Below are 13,487 nucleotides of genomic sequence, written 5' to 3' on the forward strand. Positions count from 1 at the left end.
GGCCCTGGCACATAAGTACTTAATAAATATTGAAAGAAATAAGGATGGATGGATGGATGGATGGATGGATGGATGAATGGATGGATGGAGAGATGCATGGATGGATGGAGAGATGGATGGATGGATGGACAGATGGAAGGGGAGATGAATGGTTGCTTAGCTAGCTGGCTGGATAGATGATGACTGGAGGGGTGGGTGGATGGATGGATGGATAAATAGATAGTTGGATGCTCGGAGGGATGGGTGGATAGGTGGGTGAATGGATGATTGAGTGGATGGTTGAATGGAAGGATGAATGAATGAGCAGATAGATGCCTCTTTGAGGCAGCTGATGAAGGAGTGACAGGAGCCCCCAACTTCTGAGATTCAAAGAAAACAAGTCTTTTCAACGATGATTGGTCCATAAAGTTCTCTAAATCCATCCCTACAGAAGAAGGCACAGGCCATGCTTTCCCTTTCTCAGAATGTAAGTTGTGCCATTTTTGGACTCCTACTCTCCTTCAAGATGGTCTAGTGGCTTATTTTACCAAATTTCACCTAGATAAAAGTACAATTCAATGTGGATCACATCTGTGATTGGTCCCAAGAGTCCGAAACCACACCTGCACTCATTCCTAAGGAAACATAACACTTGGAGAGAGTTTCCTATCCTAGCTCTCTGGCAGGGAAGCTATCAGAACACCATTGGTTTCTCAAGTTGTGGGGATGTGGGGGTTGGAGGGGCAAAACTGTAGTGAAGTTGGTAGCTGGTCTATAGGGTAGATAACATCAACCTGCTACACGAAATATCAGATCTGCTTTTGAATTTCAACTCTATCACTTAAGAGTTGTGAAAACTTCAAGCTAAGTGCCTTAACGTCTCCAAGCCTGACTTGGGTCATTCACAAAATAGGAAGTCGTAATGATGGAAAAGTGGTATGAGAGAATATCTCAAGGCGTTATGTCAGGATTTTCAAAAATAGCACAGTGGAGTAATTGTTCAACCCACAATAGTTGACATAGTAGCTAGGAGGTGAAGTAACTGAAGTAGTAATACAAATATTTTCAATTCAATGAATACATGATTAATAGTTCACTAGGAGAGCATTTTGCAAATTACGGAGTATGTGCCAGTGATGATAGAGAAGAGAATTCTACATGGTATATAAAGTGAGCTTTAAATAACAACAAATCACCAACGAAGAAAATGAGAACGTTATTCCTTCTGTGATTTTGTTTTTCAATTATCAATGAGGGCTTCTAATTGTGTCAAAGAGAGAGTCTTCGTTTGATGCCAGAATTTCTTTAACATCTTTTAACAGCGTGAATGGGACTCCACTGTGGGTCTTGGGCAGGCGGGAGAATCTAGCTAAAATGTAAGACCTTTCTTTACGGTTGTTGGCGTTATTTTTAACGTTACCTTTCATTCGTGGGAAATAATACTGGCTTTCATTTCCTTGGTGACCCGGGTAAACTAGGCAACACGTGTCCCTTTAGAAAGCACAGCCAACATTTCAGTTCTGATCAGTTATGGTAAGAGAATAATGCCAAGTGGCGTCATCCACTTTCCTTTTTAAATGCATTAAGTAAGATTTAAGTCAATTTGAAGAAAATATGTACATAACTGTTTAAGTGGCGTGGGGTTATGGTAAAAGCCATCAGTGAATAACTCACGTTTGGAAAACCCTGCGCCAGGAAGAAGAAAATGCAAACCTAGCTATACTGAGAATGTTCAAATCCACCTGTGGAAAACTTACCATCTTTTTTCTAGGTTTCTGGGTTTTTTTCTTAATACTTTCTAATGTTTATTCTTGAGAGAGAGAGAGAGAGAGAGAGAGGGTGTGAATGGGGGAGGGGCAGAGAGAGAGAGAGAGACAGAATCAGAAGCAGGCTCCACACTGTCAGCACAGAGCCCAACTCGGGACTTGAACTCATGAACCATGAGATCACCACCTGAGCTGAAACCAAGAGGCAGATGCTTAACCGACTGAGCCACCTAGGCGCCCCCAAACTGTGAATTTTTATATGCAGTTCTCTGCTTATTGAATGTTGGCAATTAATTCTTGCTTTTAAAAAGCCATTCTTTCGGGGCGCCTGGGTGGCTCAGTCAGTTGAGCGTCCGGCTTCGGCTCAGGTCATGATCTCATGGTTCGTGAGTTCGAGCCCCGCATCGGGCTCTGTGCTGACGGCTCAGAGCCTGGATGGAGCCCGCTTCGGATTCTTTGTCTCCCTCTCTCTCTGCCCCTCCCCCGCTCATGCTCTGTCTCTCTGTCTCCTTCAAAAATAAATAAAAACATTAAAAAAAAAATAAAAACCACTCTTTCCTCTCCAACATCGTGAGGAATTAGTCACTAAGATCATGGCCCTCATGCCGTTTATTTGTACTCTCCTTGGAAGACTAATGAAACCCAACCAGCGAGGAGCTATAGCGCTGGCCTGAGAGAGAAGTTAGGTGTCAGAACCCCTTCGTTTTGGCAGCTGACAAAGAATAAAGACAAATGCCCAGAAGCACATGATGACATTTTCAACCTCATGTCACCAAGGGAAAAACTGATGAGACAGAATGCTGGTAAGAGACCATTTTCTTTTACTAAGCAAATACAAAATAATTTAACTGCTAAGGCCCGATTTTAACCTGGACACAAAGAAACAGTCCCTCTCATACTTTGATTTATTCATTCATCCATCCCACTGTGGAAATACCAATTTGAGTGATAGAGACCCAGCTCCTGGCTCACAGAAGGTCATTTAGTTGGAGAGGAATTTGGCTGGCTGGCGATCGATCGATCGATCGATCAATCGATCTATCATCGATCTCATGCTTTTAAAGCATGACTACCCTTTGATCCAACACTTTACCATCTGGGAAGTGCTTCTAAGAGAAATATCCAGAAAATGGCTGCAATCCTATGGTTGCAAGAATGTTCATCTGTGCCATGTTTATAACAGAAGAACGTGTCAAACACTTAAATGTCCAACATGGCCAGATGGTTAATTCATCTGGAACACAGCTGCTCAAAGGGATACCCGGCCTCATTTAAATGACATATTTGGCATTGTATAGAATGGTAAACCAACCAACAAACAAATAAGGTGTTGGCTCTAAAACAGTAGTTCAACATTTTATTTATTTATTTATTTATTTAGACGAAGAGAGAGTGGGGGGAGGGGCAGAGGGAAAGGGAGAGAAAATCCCGAGTAGGCTCCACGCCCGGCACAATGTGGGGCTCAGTCTCAGGGCCGTAAGATCATGACCTGAGCCAAAATCAAGAGTCAGACGCTTAGCCGACTGAGCCGCCCAGGCGCCCTCTAAGTTTTGATCTTTAGAACTCTTTCACACGATTAAAAGTTCTTGAAGACCCCAACATGTTTTTATTTATTTTCGTTAGAGCTATCAATGTCAACCGTATTAGAAATTAAAACTAAAAATTTTTAAATATTATTTCATTAAGGGGCGCCTGGGTGGCTCAGTCGGTTGAGCGGCCAACTTCGGCTCAGGTCACGATCTCGCGGTCCGTGAGTTCGAGCCCCGCGTCAGGCTCTGTGCTGACAGTTCAGAGCCTGGAGCCCGTTTCAGATTCTGTGTCTCCCTCTCTCTGACCCTCCCCTATTCATGCTCTGTCTTTCTCTGCCTCAAAAATAAATAAACATTAAAAAAAATTTTAAAAAATATTATTTCATTAAAAAATAATAAATCCATTCCATGTTAACAAAAATAACATCTTGATGAAAAATAACGGTTTTCCAACAGTTTCAAACAAAACTATTTTGTTTGTTCCAAAACGGGGGGGGGGGGGAGAAAAGCAAAAATACGGTATGATCTTACTTTTTTTGCAAATCTCTTTAATTTCTGCTTTAATGGAAGACAGCTGGAGTCTCATACTTGCTTCTGCATTCAGTATGTTTCCATAAGCTGTTTGGGTTCAAGTACATGAAGAAAACCCAGCCCCGCCCAGTTTTGTAACTGGAAAGGAAAGAAGTTGTTTTAATAGCCTTTTCAAATCTAACGTGTGGTAGGATACTACACTTGACAAGGGATAGTTTCTTCAAGTTAGCTGCAGTGCGAAATCTGAAACCATTTCAATGAACGTTTTTATTCTCTCTCCACCTGTGAGGAGAGGGGAGTGGAAAAGACAAGATCGGTATTATAATGAAGATTGTATGACTTCACAGATGCCCTGAGAGGGTGGAGGACGTCCATGGATCCCTGGACCACACTTTGAGAATCACCGTGTAAATGATACACAAACAAATGTGTCGCTCTGGGGAGGTAGCCTAGGACGGCTCCAGCTCCAGCTTGTGGTTGCTGTTTGTTTGCATTTGTTAAGATGACCTTTTGAATTATTCTACTTTTCCCATGTGCATTTTAATGTCAAATATCAACTTTTCCAAAGGCCATCGTCACAGACTGGTCCTACGGGCAGCGGATTCTGAGGTGGAGATTTGCCTGTAGGGAGTCCATCCCGACATGCTGTTGTGAAGCACCAGGAGAGGGAGGGAAGGAAGCGTGGTTGGGGGGCAGGAGGAGGCAGACACCGTGGTGTGGTCTCACCATGCCCTCAGTCAGATGGGGAGCTCCAGGCTGAGTCACCCCTTGAGAGATGCCCCCAGTGAAGCAAGGTGACCAGGTCTTCATATCTCTATACCAATGGGTCATTGGGGGCCGACTGCCAATGGTCTGGGGAGAGGGCAAATTCCAGAGAGAGAAAGAGCCATGCCCAGCCAACCCTTCCAGAAGCTGGGGAATGAGCAGTCGGTCCCGGAGTGGTGGTCCGGGCAGGGTACCGCAGCCACATGGCTGTCAATGCCAGAGTTGGGATTAGTTGGCCGTCTGGTTGCCTCCTGAGACTCTGTAAAGAGACTCTCTGGACACTTGTTTCATCTAGTGTAGGCTCGATGACCGTCACACCGGACTGATCGCAAGCTAACAACGAGAAGAAGAAAGGATGGCGTCCACACACCCTCCAGTCCCACGTGAATACAGCTGGCCCTCAACTCTCTGCTCCCCTCGCTAGGAGAATATGGTCCACCTGTCACGTGCAAATATGAAAATCAGGCTTATGTGCAATTCTCTCTGGGTCCCCCCGGGGTGTATTCTGGGAAAGTGGAGGACTTTTCCTGAAGGTGCCCTCACTGTCACCATGGCGGTGGAGAATGAGCTAATTGATCAGGAAGGAGAAAGGAAAAGGTAGAAACCATGCTTTGAGAGGATCATCTTGAATCTGAAGTGCTAATGTTAATAAAGTGAAACCGTTGGCATAGAAATCTGCGCCCATCATTTAAGACTTGGGGGGGTGGGGGTCACAGCTACTGGGGTTACAAATGCGTCTGACACCCACAGAGCCATAGCGAACACAGTAGCTGCCTGTGTCTGGCCAGCCCAGTAACCTTTGCCCTATCCTGGATGCCGCACATGAAATCTCTAACTGGCTTCTGTCTTACAGCTCATGTTTGCTCTAATATGGAGAAGAAACACCAAGGACGTTTACTGACATGGTTGCTCTGGAATGCCACCCACTTTCCTGAAGGCAGGAAGAGAAAACCAAACGAACCCTGCCTGCCCTCGAGTGGGTGTTTTCTGCCTCTTATTTCATTCCCTGCAGGAAGGAAAATCTCCTGAGTGTCCACATGATGAGGGAGAATTATTAGCACCTCACCATACCATATTTCCATCTCTATTTGCAGGAGTATTTGCAGATGCTTCTAACTGAGAACAGCTTTCTGACCAAAGTCTCTCCGCAGCAGAGCATATCGACAACCTTGCAAATATCCATACGGGTAGGTTCACCGTAATGAAGACTTGGAACAAGCTGGAAAAGGGACAGAAAATAGATTCCTGTCCTCTTGCCACTCCCAAGGACACCACTCAGCATGGAGACCATTAATTCTAACGATCAAAAAAAAGAACCCAGGGGCGCCTGGGCGGCTCAGTCGGTTAAGCATCCGACTTTGGCTCAGGTCATGATCTCACGGCTCGTGAGTTCGAGCCCCACGTGGGCTCTGTGCTGACAGCTCGGAGCCTGGAGCCGGCTTTGGATTCTGTGTCTCCTTCTCTGCCCCTTCCCCACTCACACACTCTCTCTCTCTCTCTCTCTCAAAAATCAATGAACATTAAAAAAACTGTTTTAAAGAAAAATAAGAATAAATAAAAGAAAGAACCCAACTCCTGACACTGTGGGGGTCGAACACGGTTTAATTTCCTTGCCAGTTCATGCAGATTCATGCATTGTCTCAGTGGCCTCTCGGGGCTGTGCTGTCCCTCCCATGGCTTTTATCTCGCTGTAGACTTGAGCAAGGAGGGGGCGGGGAGCCCTTGAAGCTGGTGTTGGAACCCAGTCTTGCCAAATCACATGGGTTAGATTAGGTGAACCCCCCTACCCACCCACACTCTAAATCTAGTCCCCAGGTCTACCCTAGGATCCATGAAGTCAGTGTCTCCTTTCCCATCAATGCTGTCATATAAGACCTAACGTGGCCCCTCTCTTCCCAAACGCAGACCCAAGAGTGGCAAGGATTCTATCTCCCAAGAGTGTTGGATCGCATGTAAGTGGGCCGCTCTTTCAAGTTTTATTTATCTTGAGAGAGAGAGCGCGCGAACTCGACAGACAGGGAGAGAGAGGGAGGGAGAGTGGGGGAAGGGCAGAGAGAGAGAGAGGGAAAGAGAGAATCCCAAGCAGGCTCTGCACTGTCAGTGCAGAGCACGATGTGGGGCTCGAACACGCCAACCTTGAGATCATGACCTGAGCCAAAATCAAGAGTCAGTCGCTTACCCAACTGAGCCACGCAGGTGTCCCCAAAGTGGGCCACTCTCAATAAAAATATCTACGAACGTTTGTGGAGACTCTTCTCTAAGAGTCTGAAGACACTGTTGGGCTTCTGTGTCAACCAAGGGAGCATCTTCCCGTGGATTTCCTGTTCACTAAACAAGAAATGTTCTATCTAAGCCCCTGTCAGTTTCCTGCTCTTCCTGGCTAAACACACCCTCCTTGGTCTGTGGGTCACCGTTCCCTCCCCCCCGAGTGCTCCCTCCTCAGCAATGGCCCCAAATCACAGTTGCCGGACTTGGCAAATAAAACTACAGGGACACTCTGTTAAATTTGAACTTCAGATAAGCAACAAATAATCATTTAGTGCAACTACGTCCAAAAGAGTGCACGGGACATATTCCCACCACATCCATGCAACATTTGGGATATATATTTAAAGCTGTTACTCATTCGTTTTCTGGCTTTCTGGGAAAATTCAAACGGAACACGCATTCTGTATTCCCTTGTTGTGATAAAATATGTGGGACATAACATTTACCGTTTGAACCGTTTTTAAGTGTGCAGCTCGGGGGTGTTCCACACCTGCCTATCGTCGTGCGGCCAGCCTTCCCCCGAACTGTCGTATCTTCCCCAACCCCAGTCTGTCCCCGCTAGCCAGTAACCGCCACCCCTCCTCCCCACGGCCTGGGAACCGCCATTCTGCCCCCTGTGTCTGTGAGCTGGCCTGTTCTGGGTTCTGGGTGCCTCATGGAAGTGGGGGTCACGCAACATTTGTCCTTTCGTGCCTGATCTATGTCACTTAGCGTAAAGTCGTTAGGGTTCATCCATGTTGTAGCAGGTGTCGGAATCTCATTATGTAGTCTGGCCAACGCTCCCCCGAGGTGTTTAAACACCTTCGAGGGTAAAGCCCAGACTGCAAGGAAGCAAGGTAACAATCAAGCTCTCCTGATCTGGCCACGTTCACAGCCTTGTCCTTTGGTGTGAATGGTGGCGTTAAGAGCCCCAGTAGTAATGTCCTGCGCTCCCCCGCCGGGCGACCGCATGACCCCAGAGCCTGCTGTGTGCTTCTCTGCCCCTCACCCCTCTCTGGAATATCTATCCTGCTTCCTCCAAGGCTCTTATCCTTCTGGGTTTGCAGGTTTCGAGAGCTCACGTATACCTGCCAAGTGGTCCCCACGCTCGCCCACCCTTCTCCCCGGTGGTTCTCAGCAGGGGTGATTTTACTCCCCGGGGGTCATTTGGGAACGTCCGGGGGCACTTTGGGTTGTCACCACTGCTACTGGCACCCAGCGAGGCCCCAAATGCTGCCGAACATCCCATATGGTCCAGGACACCCCCACAATGAAGGAAAACGTCAGTGCCAAGTGTCTACGAGGGCGAGGGAGCCTGTTCCACCTCAAGCGACAAAGTGGCTTCTCCCTTTCCATAGTCCTTGTCTCATACCTCAGGGATATTGTTAATAATAATAACAGGAGCTGCCCTCCGCTGACACCCGTCACAAGTCACGGACCAGGCAGCGTCCTAAACATCCGAGAGCCACCAGGCATCGCATTCCCGTGTCACATCGAGGAAACCGTCCCAGGGAGCTTAAGAAACCTGCTTCCATTCACTGGCAGGTCTGCGGCAGAAAGAGGATCCAAACCCAACTGTGGTCTCTCCCACTTTGGATTCAACATCCCATGAGCCGGTTAACAAACGAGGCAAGGTGCCGACTTTTGGCTGTCACTCCACGTACACGAGCAAGCGAGATGCTATTTTTGCAAGGAAAGAAGGTGCATGGTCCCGGGGAAGACACATTTAGTCTCTGAGTCAGTGATCGCATCGTGGTCTTAAGCTTCCACCCATTTCCGTGGGCTGGGTGATAGACGAGAGCAGCAGGTAGCCCTTAGCGTGGGCCAGCGTCTGGGCTTGGGTTTCTGTCTTCGGAAACATGTGATCCTCAGGGCAGACGTTAACGCTCCCATTTTAGAGCGAGGAGGTGCACCATAGTCGGTTTCTCATAGTCTGGACGCAAGAGCCAGTATCCAAACTGGGGTCTGACGCCAGGGGCCCCGCTCGTAACCACTCTGCTGATGATCGCCAACCCTCTCTCACGGAAGCCAGTAAATCACACGGAAGGACGGACACCACGGTTCTGGATTAGGGGCAATGGCAGACGTGGCCTTTGCAGGGGACGGCAACATAGCCCGACTCTGTCACCAGGGCCAGAGAATGAGCTGAGTCAGAAATCTGTGCTTTGAACTGAAGCGTCTCGCTGACCCGTCCTTTGCAAGGTGTTCTCACACGCCAGTGGGAGTCGGAGGGTGAGACGTGGGAAAGCATCCAGCGTAGCTCCCCAAATATTGTTTGAGTTAGAAACATGATTCCGAAACAGAGATTGCACACAGATGAGCGTAATCAAGTGATCGACGTTCCCCGCGGTCCACGCGTGGGTTCTAGACCGCGTGTCGGTCTTGTTACTACTATTTTTTTCTCTCCTTTTAATTACATGTTTGTGCCTTTTGGTGTCTTTACGCATGGATGTATATATCGTATTTTTATATATATCCAACTGTTGAGAGCCCAGGTCCGGAAGTTAGATGCATGTGTTTAAACCCCAGCCCTACCCGTTAAGTGGCTGTGTCATTTCGTTAAGCATGCTAGGTGCCAGGCACAGTGCTGAGTAGTCCCTGCAAACTAGCTCACTTAATTCCTACAACCCCTCTGTGATTTGGATGCTGCCAATAGCCTCGTCTGATAGACGATCAAACTGAAGCACAGAGAGGGCAAGTCACCCGCCCAAGGGCACACAGCTAATCAGCTGCTGGAGCCAGGATTCTTTTTCAGACTGTTTGACTCCAGAGTCTGGGTTTCTAACCGAGACTGGGTCCCGGGTTTAGCCTTGGGAACTTGATTCCAGCATCAGTCCCTGGTTTGATGAGGGCAAGACATTATTCTTCTCTGAGCCTGTTTTCTCCTTACCCAAATAGATGCCTGTTGTGTCAGGATTATAAGGAGCATATTGGCGAACGTATAAGCAAAGGCTCGGAAGAATGGCCAGTGATGGGTGGACACCCAAAAAACAAAGGTGTGTACTAGATTTTCTGTCTCGGCACACATGACCACGCTGTGACGTCTGGGTCATGCCCCACTCTGGCTCAGTGATCAAGCACACAGCTGAAATGGGCTCAGAGGGAGAGAGAATCCCGCACATAGGAAGAGGGAGCGTTGGCAAGGCCGTCCAGGAAGAGACCCAGAAAGGGTGCCGGAGAGGGTTCAGGTTTCAGATTTCCAGTGGACTCTTTTTGGACACAGTGACCGGCTGCAATACAGATTCCAGGAGAGCAGTTTGCCTGCAGGAGCTGACAACTTCATGAGTTCGTCAATATTGGAAGAGGGGGTGGAGACTGTAAAGGGCGAAGATTAAGAGGCAAACTGAGTCACGAGGTGTGACGGTGACCACCACCGAAAGTACGTATGGCCAAGAAGAGCTCTCTTCTTAGCGAACCCCTGTGGGGGGGGGGGGGACACCAGGAAGTAAATTCTTCCACCAAAAAGTTCGTCCTTCTCAACGCCCAGGACCCCGAGTTTGGACTAATGCCCTGCAGTCACCATTTTGAAATCCTTAATAATTTCATCTCTGGACTCTCGCTGGTGGAAGTAAAATGTGACAGGACAGCCTGATCTGGCACCCCGGCCACATGATGTGCGGCCACGGATGTGGAGTGACATGTGGAGTCACAGGGCTTCTTGCTCACTGCTGGTGGGAAGGCAAGGTGGTGCACACCCTTTGCAAGACAGTTGGGCGAGTTCTTGTAAAACTAAACACGCTCTTACCATATGGTCCAGTGTTTGTGCTCCCTGGTATTTGCCCCAAGGAACTGGAAGCTCATGTCCTCACAGACACCTGCTCGTGGGTGATTCTAGCAGCTTTCTTCATAATCGCCCAAACTGGAAAATAACCATGACATCCTTAGCAAGTGAATACTACTCTTATTATTACGGTACTCAGCACTAAGAAGAAACAAGCTGTCAAGCCCTGAAAAGACATGGAAGAAACTTAAATGCATGTCACTAAGGCAGAGAAGCCAGTCTGAGAAGCCTACATCCTGTTTGAGCCCAGCTGCATGACATTCTGAAACAGACAAAGCTAGGGGACATTGAAAACAGTAAGGGTTGGGGCGCCGGGGCGGCTCAGTCGGTTGAGCGTCCGACTTCAGCTCAGGTCATGATCTTGCGGTTCATGAGTTCGAGCCCCACGTTGGGCTCTGTGCTGACAGCTCAGAGCCTGGAGCCTGCTTCAGATTGTCTGTCTCCCTCTCTCTCCACCCCTCCCCTGCTTATGTTCTCTCTCTCTCTCTCTCTCTCTCTCTCTCTCTCTCTCTCTCAGAAATAAATAAACATTAAAAATTTGAAAAAAAAAAAAGTAATGGTTTCCAAAGGTTGGGGTAAGAAGGGATGAATAGGTAGACTACAGAGGATCTTTAGGGCAGTGACGTTATTCTGTACGACACTACAGTAGCAGGTGCATGTCTTTACACATTTGCCTAATCCCTCGGAACACATAACATCAAGAGAGAATGCTAACGCTGTGGACTTTGGGTGAGTATAGCGTGTCCGTGTAGGTCCATCAATTGTAACAAATGTACTACTCCAGTGGGGGATGTTGATAAGGGGGGATGCTCTGCATGTGAGGAGGCAGGTATGACTGCTCTAAAAAAAAGCAAAGTATTTTTTAAAAAATCTGATGGACACTGAGGCATCTATGTGAGCAGAGAAGACACGTCAATGCACACGCCCCCTGTCCATTGCCGTCCCTTTAGCACGTCATATTCGTGATGCCCCACAGGCAGATAATTCTAGAGGACCAGCAACCCTCAAAGTGAATGCAAGATGTGCGTGTGGTATCTACAATGGAGTGGAGCTTGTAGGGCCACTGACAGCCCTGATAAGTCATGCTTTCTATTAAATTGGAAATCGCTCCCAATGCAGAAGGAAAGCAACACATTCTCGAAAACACGAACAACAAAAGAACTCTATCTTGTCCTTTCTTACTCATGTTGTCTCCTGTTACTAGCCAGTGTACTGGAAATGAAGTCACAGAAAGGGAGACAGAGAGCAATCCACAGCTTCTTTTCCTTTTAACCCTTCCTTACTCATCAATAAACTGAAGGTAGAGAGTGTTGGTAGCATGTACAAGTATCTAGAAGTGAAATAAAAACCACTGAGTACGTGGCATTTACTTTTAGTAAGAACGAAACACAGCAATCCCTATCAAAATAACACCAGCAGTCTTCACAGAGCTAGGACAAACAATCCTAAAATTTATATGGAACCAGGAAGACCCCGAATAGCCAAAGCAATCCTGAAAAAGAAAACCAAAGCAGGAGACATCACAATCCAGGACTTCAAGCTATACTGCAAAGCTGTAATCATCAAGACAGTATGGGACTGGCACAAGAACAGACTCTCAGATCAGTGAACCGAACAGAGAACCCAGAAATGGACCCACAAACGTATGGCCAACTCATCTTTGACAAAGCAGGCGAGAATATCCAATGGAATAAAGACAGTCTGTTCAGCAAGTGGTGCTGGGAAAACTGGGCAGGGACATACAGAAGAATGAACCCGGACCACATTCTTACACCATACACAAAAATAAACTCAAAATGGATGAAAGACCTAAACACAAGACAGGAAGCAATCAAAATCCTCAAGGAGAAAGCAGGCAAAAACCTCTTTGACCTCGGCCGCAGCAACTTCTTACTCAACACGTCTCTGGAGGCAAGGGAAACAAAAGCAAAAATGAACTACAGGACCTCATCAAAATAAAAACCTTCTGCACAGCGAAGGAAACAATTGGCAAAACTAAAAGGCAACCGACAGAATGGGAGAAGATATTTGCAAATGACATATCAGATAAAGGGATGGTTTCCAAAATCTATAAAGAACTTAGCAAACTCAACACCCAAAAAACAAATAAGCCAGTGAAGAAATGGGCAAAAAACACGAATAGACACTTCTCCAAAGAAGACATCCAGATGGGCAACCGACAAATGGAAAAAAATGCTCAACATCACTTATCATCGTGGAAATACAAGTCGAAACCACAATGAGATATCACCTCCCACCTGTCAGAATGGCTAACATGAACAACGCAGGCAACAACAGATGTTGGCGAGGATGCGGAGAAAGAGGATCTCTTTTGCACTGCTGGTGGGAATGCAAGCTGGTGCAGCCGCTCTGGAAAACAGTATGGAGGTTCCCCAAAAAACTAAAAATGGAACTACCCTACGACCCAGCAATTGCACTACTAGGCATGTATCCAAGGGATACAGATGTGCTGTTTCAAAGGGGCACATGCACCCCCATGCTTATAGCAGCACGATCAACAGTAGCCAAAGTATGGAAAGAGCCCAAATGTCCATTGACTGCTGAATGGATAAAGAAGATGTCGTATTTGTATACAATGGAATATTACTTGAGCCTGAGTGGCTCAAATCCCTAAAGAGTAAAATCCATCCACATGGCAGTCACTGTCACAACTGTTAAGAGTGAGCCGGTCCAATCAAGAAGCGCTTGTCGAGCGCCCACCCCGTGGCAGGAAGATGGCCATCTCATTTTGCAGAGTGCTAGGAGTGGGGGATGCAAAGACAACCACAACGCTGCTCACAGCCAAGGGGGGGCAGCAGAGACAGGGGGCAAAGTGGCTGCTCCCGTCACATAGCCGGTCAGTCAGTGTTGCGATCTGAACCCAAGCTC

This window comes from Lynx canadensis, chromosome A3 (genome assembly GCF_007474595.2).
Source record: "Lynx canadensis isolate LIC74 chromosome A3, mLynCan4.pri.v2, whole genome shotgun sequence".
NCBI classification, from domain to species: Eukaryota; Metazoa; Chordata; class Mammalia; order Carnivora; family Felidae; genus Lynx; species Lynx canadensis.